This window comes from Citrus sinensis, chromosome 2 (assembly GCF_022201045.2).
Source record: "Citrus sinensis cultivar Valencia sweet orange chromosome 2, DVS_A1.0, whole genome shotgun sequence".
In the NCBI taxonomy this organism is placed as follows: domain Eukaryota; kingdom Viridiplantae; phylum Streptophyta; class Magnoliopsida; order Sapindales; family Rutaceae; genus Citrus; species Citrus sinensis.
The window spans coordinates 1,658,066-1,674,047 of record NC_068557.1 but is presented as its reverse complement, the minus strand read 5'-3'; the positions used below and the strand labels follow the sequence as shown (position 1 = coordinate 1,674,047).

Here is a 15,982-nt window from a genome sequence, read left to right as displayed (position 1 = left end):
TCGAGGGAAAGATCCAGAAACAACATTGTAAATTTTTCGCTGCTGTGCAGATCAACACTCCAATACCAGATGAGTTTTAATTACGTCTCAAAAATTCTATGATTTGAAATAATAATGGATATTTTTAGGTTATGACTCAAAGTTGTTAGGAATATTGAAAATTCAAATATGATGATCTATAAAGAAACAAAAATTAGGCATTTATTAAAGGATTAAATACTAGTAACTCTTGAGAAGGAAATTGGAAATTTTCAAATATATAACAGCTATCCATCAAAACACCTACGGGACACAAATATATCTTTGAAAAATTTCAAATTTTGAAAGAGTCGTGAGTTGGCAAAGGCCAAGACATTCTCTTTCTTCCCATTTTATCTTGTAGGTCGTAATTATTAGACTGTAATAGTTCTTTCACATGAATCACATCTAGGAGTGTGAAATCAAGAATTTCATAGAAGAAAATAACAACATTAATTATTTTGACGGTGTGTTTACTAATTGAGAATAAGAATAGGTGAATGTGATTTCTTAACTTATTTATCATACTAATTAGGCAATAAATTATGGAGTACTAATTCCCAAGGGAGAATGGAAATTAAAATCTCATTCCCGAGATTAACCACTTAATCCCTACTAAATTTATAAAATGGTCAAATTATTTTTAAAATACCCAAATTGTCCTCAATTACAAAATTTAAAATTTAAAAATTGAAACTCACAAAACACTCAAATTGATCAACCACCAACAACACTCGATTTCGTGCAGTGGTTTCGCTCAACTCTAACAAAAGTAGCCAATCGTCAGCCACTTGTCGATCTCACTGGAAATATCGAACCACAACTAGTAGCAATTTTGATGATGATGATGATAAACTATGTGTATTTTAATAACTTGTCATAATTCATTACAACATCACAAAAAAAAAAAAAACACACACATCAAGGGTAATATTGGTCATTCAAATTATGATTATTACAGTTTGAGTAAACATCTTATTTTGATTCTCATTTTGGTTCGAGTTCATTTCGATAAACAATTGGTAAACACACCGTAAAACTAATCACCTTGTAAAATAAAATTGATAATATGTGGTGAATAATGTGACTTTCATAGTAAAGATATGATAAATATTTTATCATACAAGCTTTGAATAAAATCAACTTAACTTTCAAGCCACTAGGAGTACGTATTTACAGAACACTTTAGGTGTTGCTGTCCAACCACAACCATACAGAAAAATTGTATTTTTTCCTTTCATATAACGAAATGGAGCAAAAATCATACTATCAACCTATCTCTCAAATTTCTATATAAAGAGTGGATTGGTCACTCTTGTTTCCATAGCAAGCCTAGAATTAAATTAATCTTTCTATTCAGCATCTCCTTTTGAGTACAACAACCCCCCACCTCCGCGGGAAAAAAAGGAAAAAAAATGCTGAAATCAGCACTGGTTTCTCAGTCTACACCTATCACAGCCCTATTTTCATTCTCTAAGCCTTTTCTCCATGGAAATAATCATGGTTTTCGCCAAATTGAGTCAAGTTCTTCACATAAAAAGGGACCCAACGAGCGAGCTGGTTCTGCAGCTGCCGTTAACAATATCAAAGCTATAGCAACTTCTAAAAGAACTTTAATAGACAATGTTACGGCTGTTATTACTGTGAAGTCAAATTCCTCTTTGAAAGATGAGATCGACGAATCCTTCCTATTTGGTAAAAGTTTCAGCTTGGAGCTAGTTAGTACTAAGCTTGATCACAGTAAGTACTCCAAATAAAACAGATATTTGAACATTTTTCTTTCATTTCCATTTATTTAGGGTTAAGCTTTTATGAAGCCATTTTTTTTTTTAAAAAAAAAAAACTCCCCCATGGTTTGAAAAATTTCAAAACTGTAAAAGAATGAAAACTGATTTTGATAGTTTTTTGGTGTTCATTCAGAGACGGGATCAGAGAAAACAACCAAGCCTAGTCATGCAATCAGAGTAGGCAACGATAAGGAGGGAAATTATCTATATGAATCAAAATTCAATGTTCCATTTGATTTTGGAGAAGTTGGTGCAATATATGTAGAAAATGAGCACCGGATTAGATGTATTTGAAGGATATTGTACTTAAATCTGAGTCCCGAAATGATGATCATGGTGTGAAGATAACATGTAATTCATGGCTTCAACCAAAGGAAGAAAACACACCGACGAGAATTTTCTTTGCTAATAAGGTTAGTGGGTCAGTGGCATATATGTAATTTAATTATATGATTTGGTAATGAGAAAGTATTAAGTAACCGTATACATTATTACATTACTTTTGTTTAATGAGAACTATGTTTCTTCTGAAATCAGTCATACTTGCCATCAGCAACACCAGATGGATTAAAGAGGTTAAGACGTCAAGAGCTTCGACATTTGCAAGGCGATGGACGTGGAGTACGTCAGCTCTCTGATAGAATATACGATTATGATGTCTACAATGATCTCGGAAATCCTGAAAAAGACCCGAAATTGAAACGACCGGTGCTTGGTGGCAAAGAATATCCTTATCCCAGACGTTGCAGAACTGGACGTCCACGTTCTGAATTAGGTAGTGTCTAATTATAGATGAATTCTTTCATATAAAATATAAACTTTCTTTACAATAGAGGTTTAAAATATTGCATTGGGGTAATTTTTACTCCAGAAAATATTTAACGTCCGTTAAGAATAGTTCATGGAACGAGAATATAAAGTTAAGCTAACCATAACCCATAAATTAGACTTTGACCATGAGTATATATTAGACCCACGAGCTTCTATATTTTTACTTTGTATTTTTTTTTTGATGAATGAAAATTTCATTAAACAAGAGGATCAGTCAACAAAGGACATAAGCATAGAGGTGGAACAACCCTCCACTCTCTAGGACCTGACATAGAACCCCCCACCCTAGCTACACTGTGGGCAGCGGCGTTCGCAGATCGACGCACAAAAGAGAATCTCACTTCTCCAATTACTTGAGCTATAGCTCTACAATCCGCAATAAGTAAACCAAAACCATTAGAACTAGCTGATGGAGAAAGTAAAGCAGAATACACATTTAAGCAATCTGTCTCAATAATAATTTTAGATAACTGCATAAGCTTTATCCAACTAAGCGCTTCTCGGACAGCCAACGCTTCAGCCTCGCGAGGGTGAAAAGAACCAGGAAAACTCTGACACTTTGCTGCAATAAAATCACCACCAGAGTCTCTAATCACCCCTCCAAAGCTGACTCTCCCCTGAGATCTAGATACCCCTGCATCCACATTACACTTCAGCCAACCTACATGAGGCTTGCCCCAACACACCGAGCCGTGACCCAACGGAATATCCTCTGCAATAGTGAAAGTTCTCCTTTTAGCCTCTTGCCATTGGAAAAGACAATGACTAGCAGCATTTACTAGACTTTGAGCTCGGCTACCATGATTATTCCACACCTTATCATTCCGATTAAACCAAAGCCTCCAACACAACATCACAGCTAAATTACAATCGTCTTTACAGCAGCGGGTAAATACTTGCTCAAACCAATCAAACAAAGAAGAACAGCTCCCAAAAGTGCCAATAGAAGACAACACCCAGCAAGATTGAGCAAACAAACACTCCACTAAACAATGTAACACATACTCATTTTCAGCATTACAGATGGGGCAAATTGGGGATACCTCAACCTTTCGAGGCCGCAAGTTATCCACTGTTGGTAATACATTCATCAATGCACGCCAAAAGAAATGTTTAACCTTACCTGGAACCTCCAGCCCCCATAAGCGTTTCCACACCCTACTGCTTGTCACATTAGCTTCAGAATTCAGCAGATTATAGCAACTTCTAACTGTAAATTGTCCTTTAGGATCTGCAAGCCAATACCAGCAATCGTCATCTTGTCTAACACTGAGAGGCACCTGCAAAATGAGGGCAGCGTCCCTTGAATTGAAGACATCCGCAATCAAATCATAATCCCACCTCCGTTGCCCTGGCACCATAAGACTATCCACAGTCGCTATTGCAAGACTCTCATCCAGCTCCGATGTGATAAAGCCATTGTTTGCATCAGGAAGCCAGGGGTCCTTAGAAAGCTGAACCTGCTGCCCATTCCCAATTCGTATGCGACTACCATTCACTACTACATCCTTGGCAGCCATAATTGACCTCCATGTATAACTGGGGTTAAAACCAACAGAAGCATCAACAAAAGAAACCTTAGGATAATATCGGGCCTTGAGGATCCTTGCTACAAGAGAAAGCGGATTAGTCATAAGTCTCCAACATTGTTTCCCAAGCATGGCTATATTAAAGTCATGTATTCTTTTGAAACCAATACCCCCAACAGACTTTGGCTTACACATTTTGTCCCATCGAAGCCAATGAATACCTTTACCTCCAGTCCTCGTAGATCCCCACCAATATGAATTCATCATAATCTCCAGATCGTTACACAAGTCCAGAGGCAGTAAGTATATGTTCATAGCATAATTTGGAACAGCCTGGGCTACTGTTTTCAGCATGATTTCCTTTCCCGCCCTACTCAAAAATTTCTGACTCCACCCTTAAAGCCGCTGCCAGACTTTCTCTTTAATAAAATTAAATACCACGCTCTTCTTCCTGCCGATCTGTGAAGGCAGCCCCAAATAAGTTCCGTGATTGTCTGTGGCAGGAACTTCCAGAATGCCACACACCTGGCGTATAGACTCCTCGCCCATATTTGCACTGAAAGAGATTGAAGATTTATTCAAATTCACCTTCTGTCCCGAAGCAGCACCATAAACAGCCAATATACTTTTCATAATTCTGGCTTCATTGTGTTGAGCTTTAAAGAAAAGGAAGTAGTCATCAGCAAAAAATAAGTGGGATACCGCAGGGGCCCTCCTGGCGACTTTGACTCCATGAATTAATCCTGCCCTTTCACGATTACGAATTAAAGAGCTTAGCCCCTCAGCACAAATGATGAATAAGTAGGGCGATAATGGATCCCCTTGGCGGAGACCTCTACTTGGAACAATTGGACCCACTTCTACCCCATTTCTAAGCACCTTGTATCTCACAGTAGAAACACACATCATAACAAGCTCGACCCAACCCTCATCAAAACCCATCCGCAACATCATGAGCTTTAAGAAACTCCACTCAACTCGATCATACGCTTTAGACATGTCAATCTTAAGCGCAGCTGTCCCAGCCTTTCCTTGTTTTTTCCTCTTTAAGTAATGAATAATTTCAGTTGATATAAGAATGTTGTCGGTGATTGCTCTGCCCGGAACAAATGCACTCTGGGAATCTGAAATAACTTCACCAAGAACTAGCTTCATTTTGTTTGCAAGCATTTTGGCAACAATTTTATATAATACATTACATAATGCAATGGGACGCATATCTGTCAGTTGCTCAGGCTGCGTATGCTTAGGAATCAATACAATCAAAGTGTCATTAAATTTTTCTGGGAAAGCTCGATTCGTGATATAACTAAGACAAGCTTCAGTAACATCCTTCCCCACTACATGCCAAAATTTCTGATAAAATACTGGGTTCATGCCATCCGGTCCCGGGGATTTGTCTGGATGCATTCTAAATAAGGCCTCTTTAACATCTAGAGTCGTGAAAGGTTCTAACAATAATTGGTTATGTAGTGCAGTGATACTAGCCTCAACACAAGCTAATACTGGTTCACATATACAACTCTCCGAAGAAAATAAAGTTTGAAAATATTCAACAATCAAAGCATCAATCTCAGAAGGGAGTGAATACCACATACCCTGTTGATTCCGTAACTTATCAATCATGTTTTTCTTCTTTTTCTTGGAGGCTGTAGTATGGAAAAACCGAGAGTTCATATCCCCCTCTTTAAGCCAAAAAGACTTGGCTCTCTGTTTCCAATATACTTCATGGCTGTGAAGTAATTCATTGTACTGCTTCTTGACTTCTGTAAAAGCTTCCAGCCCTTCTTGATCTCTCCTTCCACGCAGAATTGCCATCTATTGTTTGCAGTCCACAATACGCTTGCGGAAATCCCGAATAACTTTCCCCCCCAGATCCATAAATCCCCTCCACATACAGCTAATTTATGCTGAATTGGAAAACCAGCAGAAGAGCTCCAACTTCTTTGAACAACAGCCTCACAATCTGATTCTCGAAGCCACACATTTTCAAACCTAAACCGTGTGTGACGATGAATGAAGTCCGAGGGATTCTGGTCCACGAAAATGGGTAAGTGATCAGAACAAGTTGCCTCCAAACTCCAGACCTTTGCTTGCGGGAATAAATTACACCAGGCCGTATTTGCAAGAGCCCTATTTAACCGCTCCTCAACCCACTCCTCTGCACCACGTGACCTCTCCCAAGTGAATGGGTAACCCGCCATCCCCAAATCCACCAAACCAGCATCAGCCACAGCCTCACGAAAGCCACGCAACTTCCAATTGGGCTGAGCTCGACGCCCTCTTTTCTCATAATTAAAAAGTAGGTCGTTGAAATCCCTAAGCAAATCCATGGCAGAGATGAAATGGTAGCAAGGTAACGAAGAAGATCCCAAGACTCATGTCTTCGAGCTGACTCTGGATACCCATAGTAACCTGTCAAACGCCAGTGACTCATACCCGCTCCTCTTATTTCGATATCCACAAAATTCTTTGCATATTTGATTAGGTGAGCTTCGTATTTGCCATCCCATAGTAAGGCCAATCCTCCACTACGGCCCACCCGATCCACCACAAACATATTTTCGAAATCCAATTTATTTTTAAGAAACTCCAACTGATTTCTATAGCAGAGAGTTTCCATAAGAAAGACAAAAGAAGGTTTTTTGTGCTTGACCAAATTTGTGAGAACCTGAACTGTCCGTGGTTAGCCCAGCCCACGGCAGTTCCAGCTAAGGATACTCATTGGGTTCGGTGGGCCCGATTGACAGAGCCCACCGCTAATCCGTTTTTTTGAAACAAACCTATCTCCATCATATGCGAGGTACCACTTTGAAGTACCAGATTCTCTTCCAGTTCTAGCTTAGATCTTCTTCTCTTATTCTCAACAACTACAAGGCCCAACTCAAATCCTCCTCACCCTCCTTTGTTGGCCCAGTACCAATTACTTCTTTTCCTTTGCTAGTAAGTTGACTCTTGGCTGGCACCAATAAATTGGATGCCTTGTTAAGCAGCACTGACCTATCCTTCTCACCTCCCTCAGTGCTACGTAAGTTGGCAATTCCTGATTTTATGGGATGCACGGAATCAATCGACATATCATCCGCGAATTCCATGCAATTTCCATATTTTCCTTCTCCCATCTCCGGGGGAACCGAACGCAACCATTTCTCACCGGAATTCATGTTATTCCTTCTTGTGGGAGCCTTCATCCATTGCCCATATGGCTTTGTAATGGTGCTTGCATGACAGTCATAAAGAGATGGACATTGTTTCTCAGTGTGGCCAAGCAACCCACAAATAAAACAAAATACATGAAGACGCTCGTACTTGAAATCTATCCATATCCACTCACTCCCAGTTTTCTTCAGCTTCATACGGCGTTTAAGCGGCTTCGAACATCAAGAGATACCCTTATCCTCATATAATTCCTCCAAACCCCCATTAAGTTATTTTCATCCGAGGCCTGGAATTCCCCAATATAGTTTCCGATGTTCTGCAACACCTTCTCAGAAAGAAAGCCAATTGGTAAGTTATAGACTTGAATCCAAAACGATGTATGATATAATGGTACCATTTGGGGTTGTTCTGATTCACCAAGCCTCTTAACAATAAGGATGTGTTGATCAAAGGTCCACGGCCCGGAGTCAAGCACTCTCTGAATATCAATCTCATGGAAGAATTGAAATAGGAATAACGTTGGAGTCAAATCTTTGATACAAATCCCTTTCCCTGGGCGCCAGAGTGCTGCCATTGTATTTTTCATAGCCGGAAAATTAATGACCTTGTCCGTCAGGAATCTTCCTACCAAACAAAATCGGAAGTCAATCTTGCCATCCTTCCCATCTTCAACATCGTCTCCCTCTATTATGAGACCCCCCTCATCTTCTTCTTCAATAGACAAAGAAGCATAAATCTCATCCATGGCCGATTGCGAACTTGTGTTTGTGGACGTCATTGATGCTTCAAAGGATTCAAAATGATAAACAACTCTTGAATAAAGAAAAGACCCTACTTGTCATAGAAAACAAGACAAAACCTACTTGTCATAGAAAACAAGACAACTTTAATGTTAGACTTTTGCACGTTAGCGCCATGGGGTTATTTGCTTTCACCCAGTGTGAGAGAGAGAAGATTAAGAAGATAAATACTAATAACAAATGTTACGTTTTTTTTAATTTCATTTTTAATATTGCACCGCAATCCACCCCCCCCCCACTCTCAAATTAAATGTATCCTTTTAGACTTTAATTAGTAATCTATTGCTTTAACAACAAGAGTTAATTAAATCAAGTGAACTATATATTCTTTGGAATCCTATTAAGCAGATTTTATTTTGAGGATATGAATGTAGAGATACGACGCTTTCCTCAAGTAGATCAGATGAATATTTCTTTCGTTAGCCAGGTTATTATTTTTCCTGAATTTTGACGATTTTGTAATATTGCATATCCTTTAGGTGATGAGAATAGAGCAGATGACATATATGTGCCAAGAGATGAAGCGTTTTCGGACATAAAGCTGGCCGCATTTGATTCAAAGAAAACGTACTCATTTGTTAGTACATTGCCAACATTGATCGAAACAAAATTCGATGGTGATAAAAAATTTGAATACTTCACAGAGATTGACGAACTCTTTGACGAAGATGGTTTTAGCATTCCTCCAAATCTTAATGAATCAATTTGGAACATAATTCCCAGATGGATTAGGAAAATTAAAGAAACCGGAGAACAATACTTGCAGTTCGAGACGCCTGAGGCGTTGCATAGTAAGAATCTCTTCTTAATTTCTCACAGAAGAATTTAATGTGGAGCACATAGTTATTCGCGTGTTTTTCACATTTGCAGGAGACAAATTCTTTGGTTTAGGGACGAGGAATTTGCTAGGCAAACGCTAGCTCGTCTCAACCCATGCAGCATACAATTGATTACCGTACTACTAGGACTTACCTTAAATAAAAATCACTTATCTACAATCTTCAAACTTTTGGGTCCAACAATTTAACTAATATAGTATCGTATCAGAAAAGTGATTTGATAGAATACATGATAGACTATTAAAAAACTGCATATATTCGTGCAGGAATTGCCACGAGACTCATCAATCACCGAAGAAATCATTGAAAAGAAATTGGAGGAAATATTACTGTTGCACAGGTATAAACATTATGTAAACAAAATTTTTAAGAAAAATGGATCGCGTCCAACAGATAATTTTTCCACTTTGATCAATTAATTTGTAAATTGAACTTAATCTTTGACTTTATACAGGCTATTCAGCAAAAGAAACTATTCATCTTAGATTACCACGACCTATTTCTACCCTATGTAGAAAAGGTAAGACACATCGAAGACGAAGACGAAGCCTTGAAGACGACGCTGTATGGATCCCGCACAATATTCTTCTTAAACCCAGATGACACATTGAGACCAGTAGCCATTGAGCTAACTCGGCCCCCAATGGACGGCAAGCCATTTTGGAGAAAAGTGTATACACCCTCTTGGAATTCTACTGATTCCTGGCTTTGGAGGCTAGCCAAAGCTCATGTTCTTGCTCATGATGCTGGCTATCATCAGCTTGTCAGCCATTGGTAAGTGTATTTCTCCCACTTTCAATAAAAATCTTTGTAAAGCAAGTTATTTTTTAACGCGATGGAGCATTGGCTACTTAGGTTCGGTTTAGTACTGCTATTGAGGAGCCATGGGTTTTAAACTATAACTCTATGTACTGTTTGGTAAATGTTAGTAGTAGCTGTGGTTTGAATGCTATAATGATTTAAATCTCAGTTATTTGATTAAAAATTTATAGTATATTTATAATTTTTATTAAAATTATTTTTTATCTTATTTTACCAAATAATACTAACGTTTGTTTGATAATTAAAGCTTTTATTTCACACTCAGTTATGCACTATAATACCAGACTCGGCTCTCATACTCTTTGCAGGTTGAGCACCCATTGCGTTGTAGAACCTTATGTAATTGCAACCAATCGACAACTCAGTGTGATCCATCCTATCTATAGATTGTTGCATCCTCATTTCCGATACACAGTGGAGATCAATGCTTTCGCTCGAAAAGATCTTGTTAATGCTGGTGGAATCATTGAATCCACATTCTCACCTGGAAAATACAGTATGGAGCTAAGCTCGGTTGCGTATGACAAGCAGTGGCGCTTTGACCATGAAGCACTCCCCAAAAACCTTATTAGCAGGAGAATGGCAGCTGAAGATCCATGTTCTCCACACGGCTTAAAGCTAACAATTGAAGACTACCCTTATGCCAAGGATGGTCTCGATCTCTGGGATATCTTAAAAAAATGGGTTACCGATTATGTGAATCACTACTACCCAAATCAGAGCCTTGTGGAGTCTGATGAAGAGCTCCAAGCTTGGTGGACCGAAATTCGAACGGTCGGACACGGCGACAAAGAGGATGAACCATGGTGGCCTGTCCTGAAAACCCCTCAGGATCTAATTGAAACCATAACAACTATCATTTGGGTAACATCTGGTCAGCATGCAGCTGTAAACTTTGGCCAATACACATATGCAGGCTATTTCCCCAACAGGCCAGCTATTACAAGATTGAACATGCCAGATGAAGATAAATCGAATGAAATTTGGAAGATATTCAATGAAAAACCTGATAATGCACTTTTGCATACCTTCCCCAATCCGACACAAGCTACTAAAGTTATGCTAATTTTAAGCTTGCTATCATGTCATTCTCCTGATGAGGAGTTTTTAGGGAAAGATATGGAGCCAGCGTGGGGTGAAGATCCAGAAATAAAGGTTGCTTTCGAAGAATTTAGAGGCAGGTTGATGGAGCTTGAAGGTACTATCAATGAGAGGAATGGAGACATCAATTTGAAGAATAGAAATGGAGCTGGGGTTGTTCCATATAACCTCTTGAAGCCATTTTGGAAAGATGGCGACAAGGAGAAAGGAGTTCCATACAGCATCTCTATCTAGATTCGCAATCGTCTAGATCTTGCGTCAATGAAATTATTTTGAGAAATTGGACGTTCTGCTAAAGCCTTCGAATGCATGCAGTGGTGTTCGATCGTCAACTTTAGTATATGTATTCTATCATTTTATCTTCTGTTTTTTCTTTAAATAAAGTTGCCTCGCTCACCGAGCGAGGTTCAAGGTGAGCGAGGTTCAATAAAAAAGTTAAAAAAAAAAAATCTCTCTTAATATTTTTAATTTTCTTAATATTTTGAACATCTTATTAGATATTACATTTATTTTAATTTTATAACAAAGTTTTTTTTTTACTGATCGATTTCGAATCTTAAAAACAGCACAAATTAAAAATTAATTTATGCCTTACCTACTACCATATTCTAAAAAGTTTTAAAATGAATAAACAAAAACAATTTTACATTTCAAAAGGATCACAAAAATCCAAAAATTCAAAATTAAAGTGCTCTCTAAAGACAACACTACAAGAAGGGATTAATCCTACAAGAAGAATCCTAATCCTACAAGAAGACCTACTTGATTTTTATTTCAAAAGAAAATGAAAAAAAAACTTTGCAGTTTGAAAAGTCTTTTACCAAGTTGGCCATATATAATCAGTATAGCCTGTGCAAACCTCGCAGAAGCTTTACATATGGTCTTTCAAATCAGAGAAGTAATATATTGTACGTCCGAAAGCAGTATCACTTAAACGCTAAATTGTTTGGCTGTACGCAAACGACGTCGTCCTTTTAGCATACCAAAATAGCAAGTGAAATGAAATGACCCGCCCTGAACTTCATTAGCAAGTCTCGCTAATTTCATCTAACAAAACAAAATAGAACTTACCGCACAAAGATCGTACAGAAAACTTGAGAATCCGGCAAATTTTCCACTATATTTTAAAATATTTTCAATCTATAAATCCATAAAATGAATTAAATGGCTTAAAGATGCAGATAGATGTTCGAAAGTTTACCGTGCTTCTGCCAGACTAAAGCTATGAAATCCAACATCCAAGACATGCAGATTAAACATCGTGGGAGGATAATGAGGATGTTATAGTGGATCACGTTACAGAGGACTACAAATCATTATATGGTACAGTTGCACTTTTGCATGATCGGGAGATTTTTTACTTCATTAATATTCCAAGCATTGTTTCAGACGATGACAATAGTGTGCTCACTGGAATTTACGAACCATGATGAAACACTAGACTAGCGCTACAACTCCAGACGACTTTACGGCAATTATGCTATGAATTTTGTCATATTTTATATGGACGATTTATATAAAGTTGATTGGATTTTTAACTAGTTTTTTTTTTTAATTCACATAAATTTACGTGTTTAAATATATAAAAAAAGATGTTTCTAGATAACTTATATATTAAAACTTAATTTAAAAATACAAAACACAAGATGAGTAACTTATGTATATTTTAGTCATTCTACAGTGAAATAACACTTCACTAATAAAATTTATCAAATGCATATACTTTGATTTTAAAAGTCACATCACTTTCAACAACATAATTTTTTAAACCCTTACTATTAGCATAATAATAGCAACTTATTTCATCAACTACAACCATCTTAATTTATAACTCTTTCTTCTTTTTGCACAAGAACATCAAAAACTGCCTCTTTTACTCCTTAATAGAGTCTCTGTGTACCAAGTTTTCTTAAAATAAATGATCGAAATCTCTTTTTTTTTTTGGGAAAAAATTATCTATTCAGTAAAGTCTTCAATCTTATCATGACTATAAATATATAATTATATAGAGTCCTTCCCTGGTGCAGGTACCATTATTTTTTTTTTCCATATAGAAACGCTTTTAAATTATGCGGTTTAAGAGAGTTAGTTTTTAATATTATTAAACTGCATGGCTTTATAGCTCATTCAAAAATAAGCTTATGAAACCCTATGACTTAAGAGCATGTCCGTATTAAAAAAATGAGGGAATCCGTATTTACAACATTGTAGAAGTATATAGCTATTCTGGATTTACAGCGTTGTAAAGTCTATTCACAACATGAACTATGAGGCTGTTGAGATTAACAGTGAAATCTCGACTCCAAGATTTAACCAAACGAATCAAACTAACTCCTCAAGAACAATTATCAAACAATAAAGAAACAGTAACTCAACCAAGAAAACCTAAAGAACTAAGAACAGAGGAAGCAAGAGGAAGAAACACAGAAAAAAGATTATGTGGTTCAGTACCGAAGGTACCTACATCCATGGCTGAAGAACCCTCTTGGGCTTGAAGTTTTATTGAACAGATTGATTAACAAGAGACAATTGATGACAAGGATTAAATCTCTCTTACAAAGTATTTTCTATCTCTCACCCTAAGCCTCTCGAAATCATGAATCAAGTCCCACTGCTGATCAGCCTTGAGCCACCTTTTATAGCTCTGATTTCATCCAGCTGTTAGTAGCAACAAACTTAACTAACCCTGGCCCCACCAATGCTGACTCAGCTCGCCACTTAACCTCTTAACAGAATTAACTAACTGGCTTCACAGAGGCTGAATTCGAACTGTCACCAAATTTTGGAGAAGTTAGTGCTATATTGGTGGAAAATGAGCACCAGATATAGATTTAATTGAAGGATATTGTTCTTGATGGTTTCAGGAATTGTTATGTGAATATAACATGCTGTTCATGGGTTCAGCCAAAGCACATCAACAAACAGAAGAGAATTTTCTTTACCAATAAGGTCAGTTCCTTTGATTAATATTGTTAATAATTCTTAATAAGATTTGTAAGGATAAAAATGATCAAACGTTCATACTCAAGCAATATTAGTCAATTCTCCTATAGAAGTTATATCCCGGATATGATATTCCAAAATTATGAGATATTTCTTGTCCTTCATTCTTTTAACTTCTATATAAATTGAGATTGAGCTTTTGTTTGCTATCGTGGTCCGGTACGAGCGTAAAAACTACAACCGCTATGAAATGAATAACTAATAAATAAAAGTCATCATGTTTGGTAAATATGATTTTTAAAATTAATAATTTTGACAAATTACTGTACTATGGGTTAATTCCCTTGTATACTGCTGATGACGTGTGTGGGAGGGGGGGGGGTAAAAACCTTAACTTTCAAGACAGTTTAAACTATATATGCCGTTATAAAATTACCGAAAATAATAGTAACAATTTTGTGTTACACACATGTAACATTCTAATGTACAATAATACCATCAATGGTTACTTGGTTAATGTTACATTCTTGTACAATACTATCATAGACGACAGAATTAAAAATTTTTCTTAACAAGACTTCTTTTATTTATTTATTTAATTTAACTTTTCTAAAATTCTAAATATGTGCCCTTTGTTCTTTCTTTGTTTCTTTTTTTTTCCTGATTTTCTCTCATCAGTTGTACGTAAATACAAATGTAAATGATAATATAAGTATAAAATAATATTTTTATCCCTTAATGAACATACAAGTTTTAACAACAATCAATGCTCGTTAAATCCATATAGTTTGGGTGAATAACACAAATAATTCCTTTAACATTACTAAAAGGTTCATGTAGTTATTTCTATATTTAAGCATTGAGTTTAACTTTTCAGGAACAAATTAGTATTTTCATCTGACATAACTTAGACTCTAGCAAGTCAAACATGTAATTGTTGAATATAGAGAATAATGAAGAAGATTTTAAAGGAAACAAAATATACAACAAAAGTATTTAATTTTTTTGAAGTACATGGATTAACCAAGTAATTAGCTCAAACTATTTATTATATGACTAAATGAACATCTACCTTTTTCTTAAAATTCATACTTGTATTTCTTTGGATAATAAAAAGATAAAAAAATCTACCCAACTCAATTCTCTTTGATGTAGATCCAACCTCAGAGACAAGGAGTAGCACCAACTATGTACCCAGAGATGAAGCATTCTCGAATATAAAGGAACAACAATTTTCAAAAAAGACACTATACTCAGCATTGCATGGATTGATACCATAATAGAATCTGCTGTTGTCGATCCAGATCAATCTTTCCAGTACTTCACTAGAATAGACACCCTCTTCAACGAAGGAGTTAAATTGCCTTTACTGAAGGAAGAACCATTTTAGAAAAAAATACTTACCAAATTTATTAAGGAAGCAGTCGACATAAGTGAAGATGTTTTGCGATTTAAGACACCTGAAACAATGGACAGTACTAATTGGACCTCTTCTTTCTTTTATCAAATTAAAAAGAAAAATGTTTGTACTTTCATGCCTGTTCATCTGTGCTAGGAGATCAATTTTGTTGGTTTAGGGATGAATTTGCTAGGCAGACACTCGCATTAACCCGTACAGCATACAATCAGTCACGGTAAGACACATATACAAATGAATAGAAACATATGTGAAAGTTTTGGGTACTCTTGGTGTATCAACACCTGAGTTTATTAGATTCTTATCAACTGTATCTAACAACTCATACGTACATCCATTATAGGGTGTATATATTCAGTAGGAGTACTTAATTTTTTAAAATAAATAAATAAAATAGAAGTACATAAGGCTTATTACGTTACCATAAAGACTTGACATACTGGATTTCAAATCACTTTATTTTTTTTAATGGCCACTTGAATTCAAAATAGAAGTACGTACATCCATTGTTGGGTGTATGTATTCAGTAGGAGTACTTAATTTTTTAAAATAAATAAATAAAATAGAAGTACATAAGGCTTATTACGTTACCATAAAGACTTGACATACTGGATTTCAAGTCACTTTATTTTTTTTAATGGCCACTTGAATTCAAATTCTGCAGAGGTAATTGCTAAAAATATCAATTTGGGCCTTGCCCAACTTCCGCCTTTAAAAGTAAGAAAATAAAATTAAA

The 15,982-nt window shown here is 36.4% G+C and overlaps 1 pseudogene; it reads left to right on the top strand.

The window, feature by feature from the left end:
• The first annotated feature begins 1,341 nt into the window (after positions 1 to 1,341).
• On the top strand, positions 1,342 to 11,331 carry LOC102629931 (linoleate 13S-lipoxygenase 2-1, chloroplastic-like; annotated as a pseudogene).
• The last annotated feature ends 4,651 nt before the right edge of the window (positions 11,332 to 15,982 follow it).